This window comes from Asterias rubens, chromosome 20, assembly GCF_902459465.1.
Source record: "Asterias rubens chromosome 20, eAstRub1.3, whole genome shotgun sequence".
Classification (NCBI taxonomy): Eukaryota; Metazoa; Echinodermata; class Asteroidea; order Forcipulatida; family Asteriidae; genus Asterias; species Asterias rubens.
Window position 1 is genome coordinate 8944812 of NC_047081.1, and position 18836 is coordinate 8963647.

The 18836-nt window shown below is 39.4% G+C and overlaps 1 protein-coding gene across 2 annotated transcripts in view; it reads right to left on the reverse strand.

The window, feature by feature from the left end:
- LOC117303668 (cGMP-dependent protein kinase 1-like) overlaps positions 1-13323 on the reverse strand; it is a 61080-nt gene extending 47757 nt beyond the window's left edge. Inside the window, exons 1-2 of one of the 2 annotated variants that reach the window (XM_033787923.1) lie at positions 13084-13323; positions 3413-3603 (exon numbers count right to left, since the gene is read on the reverse strand). The gene's annotated coding sequence lies outside the window, so the exon portion shown is untranslated. The remainder of the gene's footprint in view (positions 1-3412; positions 3604-13083) is intronic. The other variant, XM_033787924.1, reaches the window with a different exon arrangement.
- Between the last annotated feature and the right edge of the window lie 5513 nt (positions 13324-18836).

The following is an 18836-nucleotide window of genomic DNA, read 5'->3' on the forward strand; positions in this document are numbered from 1 at the left end:
TTTACGATCTTCTACCATCATCAAGACCTCAGGCTTGTTCTTATATGTCCCTGCTTACCGTGACATTTCGTGCGAACCAAATTATGTGATAAGCATATGAAATTGGGTCCTGCTTTCAAACAATGACGTCCAACATAATATCCCCATGTAAAATAAATCAGCCGATTGTGATGTGGCTTCCGTGCTTACGGCCTCTATTAGGCGGATGTGTCGTATGATAAGCACCCAGTTTACGCGCTAAGCAGATGAAATTGGGTCCTGCTTTAAAGCAATGACGACAAACATTATCCCCATGTGAAGTAAATTTGCTGCTGAGGATATAACAAACACAAGCTTCGTTTTCTTTAGTTTTCAGAATTAGTCGAGAAGAGTATACTCGCAAGAAGTTCCAGACGCTCAGGTCCCCTACAGGTGAGCTTAACGGTATGGTGATTCTGAGCCAAAGAATTCATGCTCCGGGTCATGTCTTCTTGACTAATCTACGCTTGGTAAATGAAGATAACTACATCACTTTCAAGAGGCTATCTGCTCCTTGATGCCAAGAAAGAAGTTCATATATTGAGAACCTTCTCTATCCGGTTAAACTTAAAGTTGGTATAACGAATTCATAAAGTGCGATACCCATACAAGTCGGAGGCCTGTTATGCTTCGTTTTTGAAAGGGCAAGGGCACCAAGGTTAGTTCTCGTTTTAAATCAGGCCCGTATGCTTCAACCAAGGGTATTTCAACACGGATGACGATCTGAATTTGAAACGCTGCAGGCAGCTGCAACGAATGAACTTGTCTGAAGTTTAAGTGATGTCTGCATTTTTGACAATTAATGTGTTTCTTGTGATGTGATGATTTTAACCGGTGTTTTCAACAGGTGTGTGTTGTACCAAAGATCGATCGAACAATAAACATTTAAGATCTAATAAAAACAGCTGAACGTAAATCACTGTAAATAAAAAGCGACTGTATAATGAAAACAAAACCCGCTCGCTACGTGTCCAGATCAGTGCGTTTTTTATATACTTTTTTGGCTCCACAGGCACTACCTTAAATAACAAACAGTTTTTGCCCAAGTCTGATAAAAAAAAACACGGTTGTACCCCTTCGTGTAAGCTCGTTTCTATGACAACTACAATTGCCTGGTTTTGTTGCCATGGTGAATCAATTGATACAAAAGTCGTACATGTATACGCATAAAGATGCATCAGTCAGAAAACAAGAAGAAAAACGTACAGTAAACCCGCGTACCGCTACTAATTGTTGTTAATTTTATTACAAAAATTCAGACAGTCATTTTCCTCTACGCATTTACTGATTGCTTTGTTTTGCAATACTTGACATATTATATCTCGTTAAAAGCGGCTTTAAAACAAATGTTTTCCAACTTCTCTATAAAAAAAACACATTCAAACTACGTGGAGTCAAATGCAGACCCAGAATAAACAAGTAACTGATTGTATAGCCTGTGTTATTGTATGTATTTTAAAGCATGTTGTTTGATTTGGACTCGATTGGCATACTCGATGTGAGAGAATGGTGAACGAAAAACACCCTTGTTGCACAAATGTGTGTGCTTTCCGAGGCATAATAAAAGACCGCTAGTCAGCGGCCTTTTAAAGTTTGAGTGAGAAATTAACTCTTTTGCAAAAAAAAACTACGTTACTTCAGAGGGAGACGTTTCTCACAAAGTTTACTATCAACAGCTCTCCATTGCTCGCTATGCTAATAATTAGTTTGTGTAATTACCAATAGTGTCCAGGGCCTTTAAAATGAAAGTGTCATTAACGTCATCAGCAGCCACGGCGCGCTGATTTTATCAAATTGCTCCAAGTTAGCAATAAACTACAGAATTTATGTATATACAAATCAGACGGGTCCATTTAAATTCAGTGAGAAGCGCAAAGTTACAATTATTGCCTGGACAAATCAAGAATAAGGCGACCACATCGAGGTTATTTATTCTGATTAAAAAAGAAGCTGTCAAAAACGCTATCAAGGGTATACAATATGTTTTGAGCATATTGGTAAAGCGAATGACAGATGACCATGGGAGGTTTCATTAAAAGCTCTGGACACCTTTGGTTGTCAAAGACCAGTATTCTCACTTGGTGTATCTCAACATAGAATGCACAAAATAACAAACCTGAAAAAATGTGGTCGTGGAAAATGCAAGAAATATACCCTTGTTGCATAAGTATTGTGTTCCTTCAGATAACTTGAGGTCTCATTTGAGACCTCAGCTGAGGTCTCTTATTCAACCCAAATAATTAAGTGAGAAATTACCTCCTTCTCAAAAACTACGTTACTTCAGAGGAAGCCGTTTTACTAGGATTAAGCCTATCGACAGGTCTCCATTGCTCGTTACCAAGTAAGTTGTTATGCTAACGATTATTTCGAGCAACTACAAATTTGTGTGCATTATGGAAAGGTTTTTGGTAACACCATGTAATGATTATCTCTAAAGAGTTGGGGTGGTTCTGAAAACATTTAACTAAACGGTTGTGTGCTTTCAGATGCCTAAAAAGACTTCAGGTTTGAAGTCTTTTATCAGATTCAAATATTTTAGTCAGAAATTACCTCCTTCTCAGAAACTACGTTACTTTAGAGGGAGCCGTTTCTCACAACGTTTTATACCATCAACAGGCCTCCGTTACTCGTTACCAAGTAAGTTTGTTATGCTTACATTTATTTTTGACTTATCACCAGTAGTGTCCGGTACCTTTAAACCGCATACAAAAAAAAACCCTGTCAAAACCAATAGACTCGCAAATTATCTCCTTACACTTCTCTCATGGGAAGTCCCGTCTAATAAAAGAAAGTCTCCACTATCTATAATAACGACAGTTACTATGGTGATAATTCCGGTGATGAGTTTAAGATTAAAATTGCATGGTTTGCATGTGTGATGGTTGTCACAAAGCATGAATAAAACCATCAATTTTTGTTCAACGCAGCAGAGCTGGGAGTGGGGATGATTACAAATTTCGGTCCGCGGCGAATATACCCCGTTTAAACCGTATACAATAACACAACTTGCATGTCAGTGCACTGACTATGCAGTGGCTATCAAGTCTGGGCTAAGCATAGCAACAGGTGATGGATCAAATTTGCTTGTAGAGCTTCTGTATATTTCATACCCAATTCAACGTTAATAATAATGATATCGAAGTGTTATATAGCGAACGTATCTACCAAACAAGGTACTCAAGGCGCTGAGTATATACATGTACAAACTGCCAGAAAGATAAGTTATTGCAGTGATGAATTCTGAGAACAATTAGTTAGCACCTTACAACGATTTACAACCTGTGCTATACGGCGCATACAGCAGCCACAGCCAGGAACACCGGTGCAAACCCCTTCTCTTTTCTTGATAAGTGCATACGTTCTTCAAAGTTTGATGTTTGATAATTCATCTTACCTTACAAAATCGACGCCTTTGCACTCTCACACCAGAGAGGAAGAGGGTGGGACGAGTTAGGTGGACGAGTTGGCTGAGCGTGTAACGATGAGTTTTCTGCATGTGTCGAGACTGGCCTTGGGTTTCCGTGTGCTCTTATTGATTCGTTGGTGGTTGACTGGTCGTACTCGACTCACAACATCATCAGGCATCTGTATACCCATAGAGAAAGACCATCGAGAGATCAATGGAGTATGGATGTTTAGCGTATGGACAGTCGAGCGGACACTCAGCTGTGCGTGCTGAGAGCTACACCGAATGCTATTGGCCCGTTTTTCTGATCTGAAATTTGCATTATTTATAAGCTTTTGGATTCTTTGGCCAAAAAGCTGCACTGCGTCTCGCACTTCAATACTAGTACATGCAGTTTTGACTCAAAACTTAATGTTTCTATTCAATTGGCTTAGTTTTTAGCCAATAGTTTCAAACTACAGTTTTGACTGTTGTTTCTATTCGATTGGCTTAGTTATTGAAACCAAACTAAACAAATGAAATTGGTAAAACTACATAGGCCTACTTCAACGAGGAAGTATCCTTGCTAATTTCAACACAGAAACACCTGGACGTTATTTTGATTAAGATGGCTTCACTGTGCAAACATAGTCTAGGTTGACTAACATTAACTACAAGCTAATAACATGCATAAGTGATTACTTTCACATACTCACTTCAGGTTGAACAATGCGTTCCAACCTATATGAGTACCAGCGAGGGATTTCCACTGTAGGCCCTAAAGCAGAGCAACACGCTACGCAAAATGTAGCATATTAATTTTGGTTGTTTACCCATATTCATATGCAGTTTAACAACGGCCCACTCCCATGCTTTAATAAACTCTGAAACTAAATAATGTTTTCAAGGTGTGTTTATTGTGTGTCCTACAATAAAGTGAAACTGTTTTTCATGCGTATGAGCATGAAATTTTGGTTTTTTTACCCATACACCGATGTGTGTTATAACACTGCATACTCCGTACTTTCCCGAGTCATGTGAACAAATATCACAGGCATGTTACTCGGTTGGAATTCGAACCCACGACCCTTGCAATTCTAGAGCAGTGTCTTACCAACTGGACTACCGAGGTTGCCCGGCAGTTAGAGGCAGTTCGAATCCTATGTTTTGGCAGCGGGTAACGCAACGATACAAGAGTTGCTACAGTCAAGTATAAAAGAAATGCATCATTCGGTACTCAATAGTATTACCATTCAGTGTGCACAAAATCTGTTCAGTCACAATGTTGTGCTAAACAAAAGTGCTGAATGAAATTGTTATTGGTGACGTAGTAAAGGGTGTGACGTACTAATAATGTTATTGCAGGCACACTTCGTATAAAAGGACGTTTCCAGCTCCATACACATTCATTCAAACGAACAGAATACATAAAGGTAGCAAAACCAAAACTGTTTTTTTAACCTCCATTTTTTTTTGAAAGGAATAGAATACGTGATCTATCGATCTCGCACGGGACCTTGATGGTATTAAAGGCAGTGGACACTATTGGTAATTGTCATAGACAAGCCTTCACAGTTGGTGTATCTCAACATATGCATAAAATAACTATCCTGTGAAAATTTGAGCTCAATCGGTCATCGAAGTTGCAAGATAATAATGAAAGAAAAAAAACACCCTTGTCACACGAAGTTGCGTGCGTTTAGATGGTTGATTTCGAGACCTCAAGTTCTAAATCTGAGGTCTCCAATCAAATTCGTGGAAAATTGCTTCTTTCCCAAATACTATGGCACTTCAGAGGGAGCCGTTTCTCACAATGTTTTATACCATCAACCTCTCCCCTTGACTCGTTACCAATTGAGGTTTTATGCTAATAGTTATATTGAGTAATTACCAATAGTGTCCACTGCCTTTAAATCAGCCAGTGCTTACAGTAGTACAACGTCATTCGCTCTGACTGTTTAAACGAATACAGTATTAAAACAATGTGCATTCATTTCCTTCATGTTGAGTTTGTACTCATGTTCGCAGAATTTCGATATAGAAAGGTTTGCGGTAACACCATGTAATGACACTCTCTAATGAGTTGGGTGGTTCTGAAAAGAACCGTTGGTTTCAACTCGACGTTTCGATCAGAAGGCTCTGATCGTCTTCTGGAGATCAGTGTATACTGGTCGAAACGTCGAGTTGAAACCAAGGGTTTTTTTTTCAGAACCACCCCAACTCATTTAGAGATAGCCATTACATGGTGTTACCGCAAACCTTTCTATATCGTATTTCCACCATGCAAAGTTTCAAATCCTACTAATCCTTATCTCGGCGAACCATGCTTGCATCAGAAAAAAGGCACAAGTCTTTAATATTGTAACGCGGAGATTTCTTCTTCCGTATTGTGACGTGAGGTCTTCATTATTGTAATGGGACATTTACATGCCACCTCACAAAATTGCCACCATGTTTTGTGTAAGGGAAAATTTGCGATGGCCGCCATAAATCCTTATCTCGTATGGCTGTTGGCCAAATATCAACTTTGTATCGAAAAGGGCAAAATCGTCTTTAATTTTGTAATGAGATTTCTTCTTCCGTATGGTTACATGACGTCTTCATTTTTGTAATAAGACAGCATAATGAAACTTCTGAAGAATGTCCACCATTTTGTGTGAAAGGGCAAATTCGCGATGACCGCCATAAATCCCTAGCTCGTATGGCTGAGGGCCAGAAATAAAGTCTTGAACTTCCTCTTGCGTATTGTAATGTGTGACGTACTTATTGTTGTAATGGGACATCATAATGATACCTTTTGACAAATTGCCACCATTAAATGTGTGAAAGGGCAAACTCGCGACGGCGGCTATAAATTCTTTCCTCGTATGGTTGCGGGCCAAATATCATACTTCATACAAATATCATACAAAACTTAAACTGCTTCTTCCGCATTGTTATGTGAGATCTTCAATAGTGTAATGGGACATTATAACGACACTTCTGAAAAAAAGGGTTCCACCATTTTTGTGAACTTGCGATGTTCCAGCAGCCATCAATCCTTATCTCGGCGTGCTGTCTTGCTGTGTGCCAAGTCGTACTTGTCCCATAAAATGCACAACAAGTCTTCACCATATTTCACTTCCTGACTATCACTTAGTATAATAATGTATAGAGCAATGCATAATTTTCCACTGAACGTCCCATCCACACCTCCCTTGGGGTTTCCTTGAGATGAGAACCATAGCTATTTGAATACCAAAATGGCCTCCGAAGGAATTATGAATACCAATGATGCATAAATATTACGGGTGGTGATAAAGATATCATTGGTTATAATACATACATTTTGATGCCCCGCGTTAATTACTAATGATAGATAATGATATAGTTTTACTGCTAGACATACATCCTGTGTTTGGCGACAATGGTAATGTCCCTGACCGAAGGCAATGATGCATAAGGCCAAATAAAAACAAATACCAGTTGATCGTCCCCTCCCTTATCCTTTTTTATTTTTTTATTTCTAACATTTTTTTTATTTTTTTATTTTTTAAGGAAGACATTTATGTGTATTTCTCATAAACTTACGAATCTTTTAAGAACAAGTAACTATACATAAAGTAAGTGGCTACTTTAAACTGAAGAAACGGTGGTCAGTTTAAATTAAAATGCCTGGTAGCCACTGAAAGAAATAAAATAAAATGTAAAATAGAAGCCCTCATCCTCCCCTTTTTGGAAAAACCCGGACTATCAACTGGTATTTTTTTCTCACTTGGCATAACACTGATCAATTCTTGGCTGGAAATACTATCGCATTTTCCTCCTATAAATAGTTGATTATAATCTTTGTGTGGTTTTATACACATTTGCTGTTTGTTTATATTATGGGAACTTCCGTCGACCTAATAGTATATACATCAAAACAATACACTGATATTTTAGCATTTCTGACCTGGTACTTCACGTAGACAACGAAGGCGATTGCCTCCGTGAACATGTATTGCCTTGATGCCCTTGAAATGCCCCAGTAGAAATGTTATGCCCTCATAGGGTGCCCTTTACCATAAAGAAAGGACCCACGGGCCCCTTCTCTACGCCTACGCCCGTGTGCCCATGCCCTTTCAAAAACGAAGCATGGACATACAGGCCTACTTTTCCAGTGGTATGCATCGTCTAAAAAAAAATCACTTTTATTTTCCACATTTAAAACACTTTTAATTTCAACTTGTTGTTCCACCTGTGTCGAATCTTAGTTTTGTATACAGTATACGTTCATAAAAGAAAATAGAATTTGCCTTACGCAAAATTGTAGGATTTGAAACTTTGCATGGTGCAAATACGATATTATGGAAAGGTTGGCGGTAACACCATGTAGTGACTATCTCTAAAATGAGTTTGGGTGGTTCTGAAAAAACGGCGGTTTCAACTCGACGTTTCGATCAGTATGCTCTGATCGTCTTCAGGAGAAAAGCAAAACGCTTGCCAACTAAAAGGACCTATGAGATAATACGTGTAAACAGTTGTTTTATGGCATGGCGTTTCAACCCAAGTGTCGGAAAATCGAAGGCTAAAATGACAGCACAATCACACGGGTACATGTATTCCCATGGGTGTTGTGATGTCGTTACAATCCTTCGAGAAAGACTCTATAGAGTCAAAAACGGATGGCTGTTTCTCTCTCATTGAAAGCTACTGGACACTATTAAAATTATTAAAAGCATATACAAAACTTACTTGGCACCAGCAATGGAGAGTTGCTGGTAGTATAAAACATTGTGAGAAACGGCTCCCTCTGAACTAACATAGTTTTTGAGAAAGAAGTAATTTTCTCACTAAAATATTAAAAGACCAGGCATGAAGTATATTGTACACGTATTAGGCATCTGAAAGCACACACATTTATGCAACAAGTTTGTTTTCTCTTCCATTATTCTCTTACAACCTCGATGGCCAATTGAGTAAATATTTTCACAGGTTTGTTATTTTATGCATAGTTGCGATACATCATGTGAGAATACTGGTCTTTGACAATTACCAAAGTTGTCCGGTGCCTTTAAAGAAGACTCCATTTTGTTGCTATAATCATGTAAGTCACATACCTATTAATAGTCGATACTTCTCATATACTCGACATTTTGTACTCAAAATCAAATCCAAGCTATAGTTTCATGATCCACCGTGACAGCTAAACTTATTTTGAAGTCAACCGCTTTCTATTAACTGCACATGCATGTAGTTGTACATGAACATTGGATAATAGTGTACGCGGGTTTATATGAACGGTCAATACGTTTTAAAGGGAGGCCGTGTACGATCAATTCAATGATTCAATTGTACCATTGCCCATATCCGTTCACGGGTCAATGACTAAAAAATTGAAAAAAGCAACTGGAAAAAAAAGACGCCATTATAAGATATGTCAGTTGTGGACAAGTGATGGTTTTATTGTTACGTGAATCGGCAACTATTGTTCACTGTGTATTTTTTGTTCTCCTTTGCTCGTTACCAAGTAAACAAAACTTATGCTAACAATTATTTTGCGTAATCATTTACCAATAGTGTCATGTACCTTTTAGACTCTAACAACAAATTCAGATTATTGTTCTACTTGCACTACCAATTCATTCGCAAGTTTAGTTTTCCTTCACCTTGGAATGACTACAAAGCAACAATTCAAGCAGCATAATATTTTATATCAAATTTTCAAAACCTCCCACACGGTCTGTACCTTCTACATAAAGTGACAGACAAGTGCTCCCAAAGCTAACACAAAAACCAGATTGTAAAGGTTATAGAGCTACGACAAGGAAAACCTATGTTACATCTGCTCAAATAAAAATAGCTCAGAACCTGCGTCAGCTTTTTTTCCCTCCCATTCAAACCCTTGGGAAAGATGATCCTTGCTGCAGAACTTAGGCCAAATGAAAGAAAAAAAACATGTTAAACGTCCTGCCTTCTTGGAAAAAAGGGAAGAATGGCCCTTTTTCTTTTTCCAAATTAAAATGGCCGCACGACACATTTATTAATTATTGTATTTGTATGTATTTACATGTATACAATTGCTGTAGGTTCGACCACTTTGTCATTTCTGTTTATTGTCATTTTGTCCAATAATCTTTCTTTATTTAAGTATTGTATATTGTTTATTTCAAATCCCAACTGTTATTGTTTTATATGGAGCTTGCCAAGGGATGTAATTGCCTATTGATGATTTTGGATTCAATTAAATTAAAGACCAACGGCTGCTTTTCTTTAGTTATATAAAAACAAAAATTACAAACATGCGAAGAGGAGAAAATAACGAGGAGGCGGCCTCTAAAAAGGAAGCGGTTGGGAACGCTAAACATGTATTTCTTTTTCATCTGGCCTTATCTTCGGGACAAGAAAGCTTTGAGTCCTTTCAGTGAGCAACAATGAGGCAGGATGGGTGTCCAGAGAGAAGTGTAATTGAAGGGGGGCAGGACAGTAACAAGGAGGGGTGAGATCTCCAACACTCTTTAGAAATAAGACGCAACCTGATCCACACTGAAAAACATCCATATCTATAACGCGAACAAACCGAGCGATAGGGTTACACTTTATGAAATGGATAAAATTGGGTTAACTAAATTAAGACGCTCGTGTTCGATGAATGAAAAGTACTTCTCGTTTTTGAATTGGTATAGACAGCAGTGCATGCTGTATGCAAAGAACCATGTGACTGGATATGGATGAATAAATCATGAATATTCATGACACGTTACGGCAGACGAGGACAAAACAACTGATAAGGTTACATCTATATGAAGTGAATAAAATTGGGTTAACTAAATTGAGACATTCGATGAACGCAAAGTACTTCCCGGTTTTTAAGTGGTTACTTTTCCTACCTCAATGGTTACAGTCAGCAGTGTGCTGTCTGCAAAGAACCACGTGGCTGGATATAAATGAATAAATTATGAATATTCATGCCACGTGACGTCAGGAGAGGATCGAACCAACTGATAAGGTTACAACTATATGAGATGGATAAAATTGGGTTAACTAAATTAAGGCTTTCGTGTTCGATGAAATACAAGTATTTCTTGCGTTTATGGAACGATTTCCCTTGTAATAGCATGCAGGAGAGCAAACTACTGCACAAAGTGTATCACTAACTACTCAAAAATCCGGGGCACAAAAAAGGCAGTCAAAATGGTTTTTGCTGGATGAAATCGTTTCCTGTGGTGTTTCCCGACATATTTGTATGCATACAATAACAAAGCTGCGAAAGGACCCAATTTCCTTATCATAATGCCTCCATCGTTTTCATGTCCCTCGTATCGGATAACAATAATGAATGTTAATAATTATTTTGCAATTAGGAACGTGACTATTTTGTTCTTCCACCCTCGGTTTGGTAACAATGATACCAATGGGAGAAATTCAAGACGGCCGCACCGTGATAAAGGTCTGTTGATCATCGAAGCTGCAAGAGAATAATGACAGAAGAAAAAACACACCCAGTTGCACAAAATGCGTTTGTGCTTTCAGATACCTTAAAAAGGATTCAATACAAGAAGTCTCTAAATATTTGAGCGAGAAATTACCCCCCTATCAAAAACTACGTTACTTCAGAGGGATCCGTTTCTCACAATGTTTCGTACGATTAACAGCTCGCCATTGCTCGTTACCAAGAAAGTGTTTACGCTACATGTATTTTGAGTGATTACCAATAGCATCATAAGCCTTTCGTACTACCGCAGTCTCCCTATAGCTTGATTGTGGGGAGGCTTCTGTGACGCCCCTCCTCCACAAGAACGAACCCCCTTTTTATCAATAGAAAGAGAACGCACTCAAACGGCATCGAATCAAAACATGCATGAGGTCCTCACTTGAAAACAACTTATCTCTTTTACAATTGCTACTTTAATCTAGTTGTGGGCATGAGCGAGTGGGAGTGTTCAAAGGTAAAGAAACGCCTGAAGAAAATCCACTCGAAACAGCGTGATTTTCTTCAGCCGTTTCAGCCGAGTTACTTCGTACCTTCAGCCGAGTCACTTCGTACCTTCATTAAAATGTACGATGCAGAAATCCCAAATTAGTACGAAGGTATGAAGTGTCTCGTGAGAAGGTACGAAGTGACTCGTGAGAAGGTACGAAGTGACTCGTGAGAAGGTACGAAGTGACTCGTGAGAAGGTACGAAGTGTCTTGTAGGAAGGTACGAAGTGTCCAAAGTCACTTCGTACCTTGAAAAGGTACGAAGTGGCAAAGGTACGAAGTGTCCCGTTACCGTATACACGTAGTCTGATCATATGTTCTATTATCAGGTGACTTTCAATTCAATTTCAATTCATTAAGGTTTATTAAAAAAATATCCCAAATTACACGACAGAAGTTAAAAAGACTTGGCGAGTTAAGATTCATTATTGTTAAAAATTACAACAACAACAAAAAACCAAAAAAACCTCTGACTTAAAAAAGAGAAAAAAAGCTGCAGGCATGAGTGCACAAAAAAATGATAACAAATTGATTAAATTTGAATTTTGTTTGATACAACTGAGGACTCTATCAATAAATTGCTACTTATAGGTGCTGGCCCATGGATCGATTTGACAAAGTTAGTCCTCCTAGCTTGGGACTATTCCTAAGCACTTTTACTTTTGCAATCAAAGTACGATATTTACTTTTTCCAGTAACAAGGGGATTAGTGATCAAGAGTGGACCAGCAATGGATGAATAATTAAGTGATTTACTGAGAAATAGGAGCAAGCCTTGAAGTGTGACAGGGCTATGTGCCACCTGTAAAGATGTATACAAGTAGGTAACAATTGTCTGGAGAATCTTGCTAGAAAGGTAGAGCAATGCTATCCTTATTTGTGGACCTGCGTTAGAAAGAGTATGTTGGTTACCTTTCATCATGCATATACATGAACCATGTACTGCACCAGATCCTACCCAATTAACATACGATACCATATCCAACAAGTCACATGTGTGTGCCAAGACAGGAAACACTTTCAACACGAACAGAGATTATTGTCACGCAAGAAGTGAAAGTTGTTCGTATTAATTAATTGTAAAAAGACAATATTGTGTAGTTCAGCAAGGGCTAATTTCCATTCTGCATGGTATCTTGCGCTTTTGTTACACCTCGAGTATGGGGTCATTTTTGAACCAATGGAAGTAGACCCCCTTTGTACGCGGTTGTTGTATTACAACACAGTTATGTGTAGCCCTCGAGAACGACTCATCTGCTGCAATGATGGTCGAAACGTCAGGGCAACAATAACTATACTTTGTGCATTTACACCAATTCTTTGATTAAAAAACAGTTTAAAGGGTAATTGTATTAATTCCCATGTTGGTGTTGCATCGTGAGGGAAATGAACAGAAGCCAAAGAACCCGTTATGAACACTACATTAAATGCACTGCTAAACAAATACAGCTATTAATATTATAGCCAGCGCACCAGACTTGGGGAGGTCCAATTCTACCTCCATGCAGAGAGAGATAGAAGGGTTTATGAAATAAATACTATGTACTTAGGATGAATGTGTTGTTGTGCTGATTATATGTTGTGTATAGCCCTCGAGAAAGACGCCTTCATGGTCGCGGCCCATAGTCGAAACTTCAGGCCATTACACTCACAAAATCAAATACCCACTCAGTGTAAGCATGGAGGAAGAAAGAAGGTTTTATGACAATAGAAACTACAATAAAATACTGTTCACTCACCAGACTATTGTGGCTAACCTCCTGGCTGAGCAGCCACCATGGAGAAAGTTGCTATCCCGTCTAGCGTAGGCCCAGCCGTTCACATGGTCCACCAACAACACAACAAGAAGCGAAAGGTTTGCAAAAACCACCCCGAACCACGAAAGCAATTCGTGCATGAATGATGAGCTATTTGCCCTGTATTCTAACTGTACATGTACTGTCCGGGGTCCGTCTGTGGGTGATGGTGCGTGGGTTGATGGGCTGTGGTTGTATTATGGTTTAGACATCAACAAAGAACATCCACGCTTCGCTGGGCGTGGGGGAACCAGTGTTTATAACAACTGCTTCTGCCTTCCTGATGTTCTTGTCATTGTCACTATTGAATGTTGGAAATTTTTTAAAGGAACATTTCACGGAACTTGTTTTTGCTAACAAAACAGTTGGTGGAAGTGTAAGCACTTAAAGTAATCCGCCATATACATAAACCATGGAGGAATAAATTACATAAACTGACCAACCTCTGAAGTTTGACATCGATCAAGCATCTGGGACACAGAAAATAGTGAAACCCGATAACACATCAGTGATCAAAATAGTGCCATACAATATTGTCTTCTGAAATAATGATGAGATTTTCAAACTACACCATTAAACAAAAACAAAAAATGAAAAAACTGTCACTGTGTTGACAATATTGTCTTCTGAAATAATTATGAGATTTTCAAACTACACCATTAAACAAAAACAAAAAATAAAAAAACTGTCACTGTGTTGAACTTCGAATCCATCCATGTTTGGCTGGCAAGATGACGGCGGGTACCAACTGCAACCCTCTGGCAGCAGCATTCACCAACGGACACCACGGACTTTTAAAATCTCCCCAATTTCGCCCTTTAAGCAATCTTTGGAGATTAAACTTCCTCGACATAACTTTTGATTGATTTCTTACCACCGAGGGCACATCAGCCGAAATCATTTCCCGGGATACCAATTCTTTACAACAAAAGTAAGCTTTCTGTTCAAAAAGTTCCGTGAGGGGAAGAGAAGGGGGGGGGGGTGATACTAGCCGTGACACCTGTGTCCTTAAGCAAGACACATTACCATTGCTTCGTCCTTCGGATGGGACGTAAAGCCGTTGGTCCCATGTGTTGTTTAAACGCATGTAAAAGAACCCAGTGCACTTGTCGAAAAGAGAAGGGGTTCGCCCCGGTGTTCCTGGCTGGATTGGCAGCATATTGCGCCACAGCACCTTGTAAACCATTACATTGTGCTTAAGGATTAGGTCTTATATTATCTCAAAAATCGCCCCCACTCCTTGCAGTAATAATACCTGGCGCTTTGTATCCTTTGGCAAAAGGCGCGTTATAAATACGGTTATTATTATTATTATTATTATTATACTAAAGTATGACCCGATCGCATTTATAATAATATAAATAATAATACCCATTTTTTTTTTTATAACGCATTTCACAATAACAGTTCCAATGCACTTTACATGTAAGTGCCCTGGTCATTGGGCCAATAATCCTTTTAATCTTACTCAGCTCCCTGGGAGTAGACAACATAGGACAACCCGTAGAGCTCCAAAGGTTTTTTCTTGTCAACCTCTACCCTCGTTTTAGAGACCTTTAAAACTCATTGATTGATCGGTTACTTTTTTAGGAATGTGGCTGAACTTGCTGTTGGTGTTTTACGAGTACAATAAATGGCGGCAATTTTGTCAGAGATGGATACACGTTGCCTTGCGAGTTCGATGTTTGCATTGATCAGTAAAACGTAAAGGCTGCACTGAGCCCATATGGCTCACCATGCCGGTGTTTATATATAGTTTCCTTTGCATTCAAAATTATTGACTGATAATATTTTCCCCTGCACAGGGATGCCAGTCCATCTTAGGTTACTCCCAAGCTCTCGCCGGTACCCATTTGTACTCCTGAGTGGAGAGAAGCAATTTTTGTAAAATGCCTTGCTCAATGACATAAGGGTCACCAGCAAAGAATCATGTCACATGGATTGGCCTACAATGTGACTGATATGCTGCTCCTTTTGACCAAGCAGAACATTGTGAAGCAAAACTTGCAAAAAGCCTGTAAGCATAAACACTTTCTTAGCACAGAACACCCGCTGATAAAAAAAAAAAAAGGTAGCTAGCGCAAAATACACTAAGTTTGCATTAAAGTGGCTGGTGCCTGGCTTTTAGTTTTTGCATAGCAAAGAATTTGTCAAGCAGTATTTTCTGCTTAAGAGCTTTATAAAGTTGGGCCCATGGCCATTTTCATAGAGCTGCTAAAGCACAAAAGTGGCTGATGACAACAAAATTATGCTACCAGAACAGGGTTACTAGCCAAAATACCATGTCACATGCACAACTTCTGACTAGTATCCTACTCATTTCTGCTAAGCGGAAATTTGTCTTTTTCTGCTTAACTGCTTTATGAAATTGGGCTCCAGGTGGTTTTGCTGATTGCGGTACATACATTTTCAAGGCATGGTTCAAGTCACAAGCAACGGAACGTGTTAAACCATGGTTAAATCATTGACAACTCTCACTTGAAAAATGCCTTGAAAAGCCGGCCATTTAAAGTGGAGGTCACGCCGTCAGTGAAGTCGGTTGTAATTGAGTGGTTCTTTTGAAAACAGAATTGGTTCCTTATTCGCCATATTAACCACAGTCGATATAATAACGAACATTCTCATTCTAGCCTTGGTCTTTATACAAAAGACCTGTTTAATTGGTAGAGCGCCAATTATGTTAACGTTTTCTTCGGGATCTCATTAAAAACAGCTGAGCGAGTTATCAATACGTCTATGTGTGGCCGGGAGCAATATTCCAAACCCCAAGGCTGGAAGTACGTACCGATGTCATTTAACAGATCAACATGACTGGGTTTCCTTTTGTGAGCCGTTTGTAGATTAATGCCATTAAGTGTATAAGTTTCATCAACGACTGTTCATCTTTAAGGATAAACAACATGATTTTTTTATGGATATGGAGGACATATTGAATGTTTGTTTCTCCACCTGAAGCAGGTGCTCGCACCTCACCCACCGGCCTCGCCCCTCAGGGCCCAATTCCATAGAGCTACTTAAGCACAAAAGGATGCTGAGCACAACGATATTATGCTTACCAGAATAAGGTTACCGGCCAAACTCAATATCACATGTACAATTTGTGGCTGGTACCCTGCTCATTTCTGCTTAGCAGAGAGTTAAGAGATGTTAAATTTGCATCGGGGATAAAGAATATTAGTTTTGGTTTTTACCCATACACCGCTTTCCAGAGACCTGTGAAAACATATCACATGCATGTTACTCGGGTGGGGATTCGAACCCTAAGCTATATTTTCTGCTTAGCAGCTCTATGAAATTAGACCTCATACAGGTCTTCAAACCGGGACTCAGCCCCATGTCCCTCAGCCAAGACCGGTCTCGTCACATCCCCCGTCCTTTGGTTCAGGCGCTGGGGCAGAGTGAACTTACTGTAAAATGAGCAAACTCTGAATGATTCCCCGCTTGCCGAATTCCGGCTGAGCATGCTGCCAATTTGAGTGTGTAGACCTACAACTTACAAGCATTCTGACTGATAGAAAGTCTGAGTCTGTGTACCCCTATTGCATATTCGAATGCATTGTGTTGAAGGAATGTCATACATTCTTTAGAGGATTTTAGGGGAGGGGGGGGTGGCCTATTTAAGAGGAAACCCTAATGTGTAACATTATGGATTATTATTATTATTTGTTTTTATTTTTATGGGGGGGGGGTGACCTTTGCCCCCAAATCGGGCAAGATATAAAAAAAAATATGCATAACAATCCTTGTATTTCAAAAGATACATGGCTGATGTTTGTCTCGAGTACAGCATGCTATTTCAATTATTACATGTAACTTTTGACCTCTTTGGTTCACACTGTCCAATAGGGCCTATGTTTAAACTACTCTTGCTTGCCACCTGCGTTCCAAAAGTTAAATCAATCGGACATTTTTGCCCATTGGCTTTCCAAAAATGTTCATAATACGTCCTCATAGGTCAGGGTTCAATTTCATAAAGCTGTTTAACAGAAAATGCTGCTGAGAAAATATTATTTGGTGAGCAAGAAATGAGTGGGCCACTGGCAACAGTATAATTTGATGGAATGTTGGATTGGAACCTATTTCTGAAGCAATATTTTATTTGATCTGTGCTTAGTAAGTTTCTGTGCTTACAGGCTTTATAAAAATTGTGCCATGTTCGATTCCTTACATAGTTGGTTGATGTATGTCTTGTTTGGCTTGCCTCTGCTCCTCTGTCCGTGTGTTGTTTGCTACACCACCAAAATCTATCACCACTTCCATTTTTAAGACGCTACCTGGCGAACTTTAACTGTAAGACCCAGCCTATAGATGAAGGTATCCAATATGGCGTCAATTTCTTTCTAAGGCTGGCAGAAATATTGACTTTTTTCCCAGCGAGCTTTCGTTTTCTTTGTGCCCCCCCTTTCCAGAACTTTTAAATTCACTCCGACAACTACCATAGACCAAATAGGGCTATTTTACTTTTTTTTTTAAATTGCAGCAAAAACTTCTAAATTAACTTGACCTACCAATGGTGCCGTCGGAATAATAATGCAACTATTTATATGCCACTTTTTGAGTTAAACGATGAATATTGTCCCGACCATTTTTTTTGTTATGATCCTATAAAACATGAGTAATGATTTACTTCAGTGCAGTATAATGAACTCTGTTGAAAATAGATATACAAAATTGTTTATTCTACCAAATATACTGACTTTAAACGAACAGAGATACTTACAAAACCACATTGTAAAAAAAAACGCTTGAAGTGTGTTTATGACTGGGAAAAAGAGTATAAGAGGTGAGGCCAAGGTCAAGATTAAGGTCCAAGTGTTATATATAAAACACTCGAGAAGATTGAAGGCACTGGACACTATTGGTAATTGTCAAAGACCAGTCTTCTCACTTGGTGTATCTCAACAATATACATAAAATAACAAATCTGTGAAAGAAAACACACACTTGCTGCACTATTTTTTTTTTGTGCTTTCAGATGCCTAAACCATGCAGCTACAGGCACATGCAGCCGATTTCACGAAACTTAACGCAACTGCGTAAGTCCACTTGCGCAACGTTTATGGCGCAAGTTGCTCCGTAAACGTTGCGCAAGTGGACTTATGCAGTTGCCACTTGTGCAACGTTTATGGCGCAAGTTGCTCCGTAAACGTTGCGCAAGTGGACTTATGCAGTTGCCACTTGCGCAACGTTTATGGCGCAAGTTGCTCCGTAAACGTTGCGCAAGTGGACTTATGCAGTTGCCACTTGTGCAACGTTTATGGCGCAAGTTGCTCCGTAAACGTTGCGCAAGTGGACTTATGCAGTTGCCACTTGCGCAACGTTTATGGCGCAAGTTGCTCCGTAAACGTTGCGCAAGTGGACTTATGCAGTTGCCACTTGTGCAACGTTTATGGCGCAAGTTGCTCCGTAAACGTTGCGCAAGTGGACTTATGCAGTTGCCACTTGCGCAACGTTTATGGCGCAAGTTGCTCCGTAAACGTTGCGCAAGTGGACTTATGCAGTTGCCACTTGTGCAACGTTTATGGCGCAAGTTGCTCCGTAAACGTTGCGCAAGTGGACTTATGCAGTTGCCACTTGTGCAACGTTTATGGCGCAAGTTGCTCCGTAAACGTTGCGCAAGTGGACTTATGCAGTTGCGTAAAGTTTCGTGAAATCGGCTGCTGAGGTCTTATATTGAGTGAGAAAATGCCCTTTTC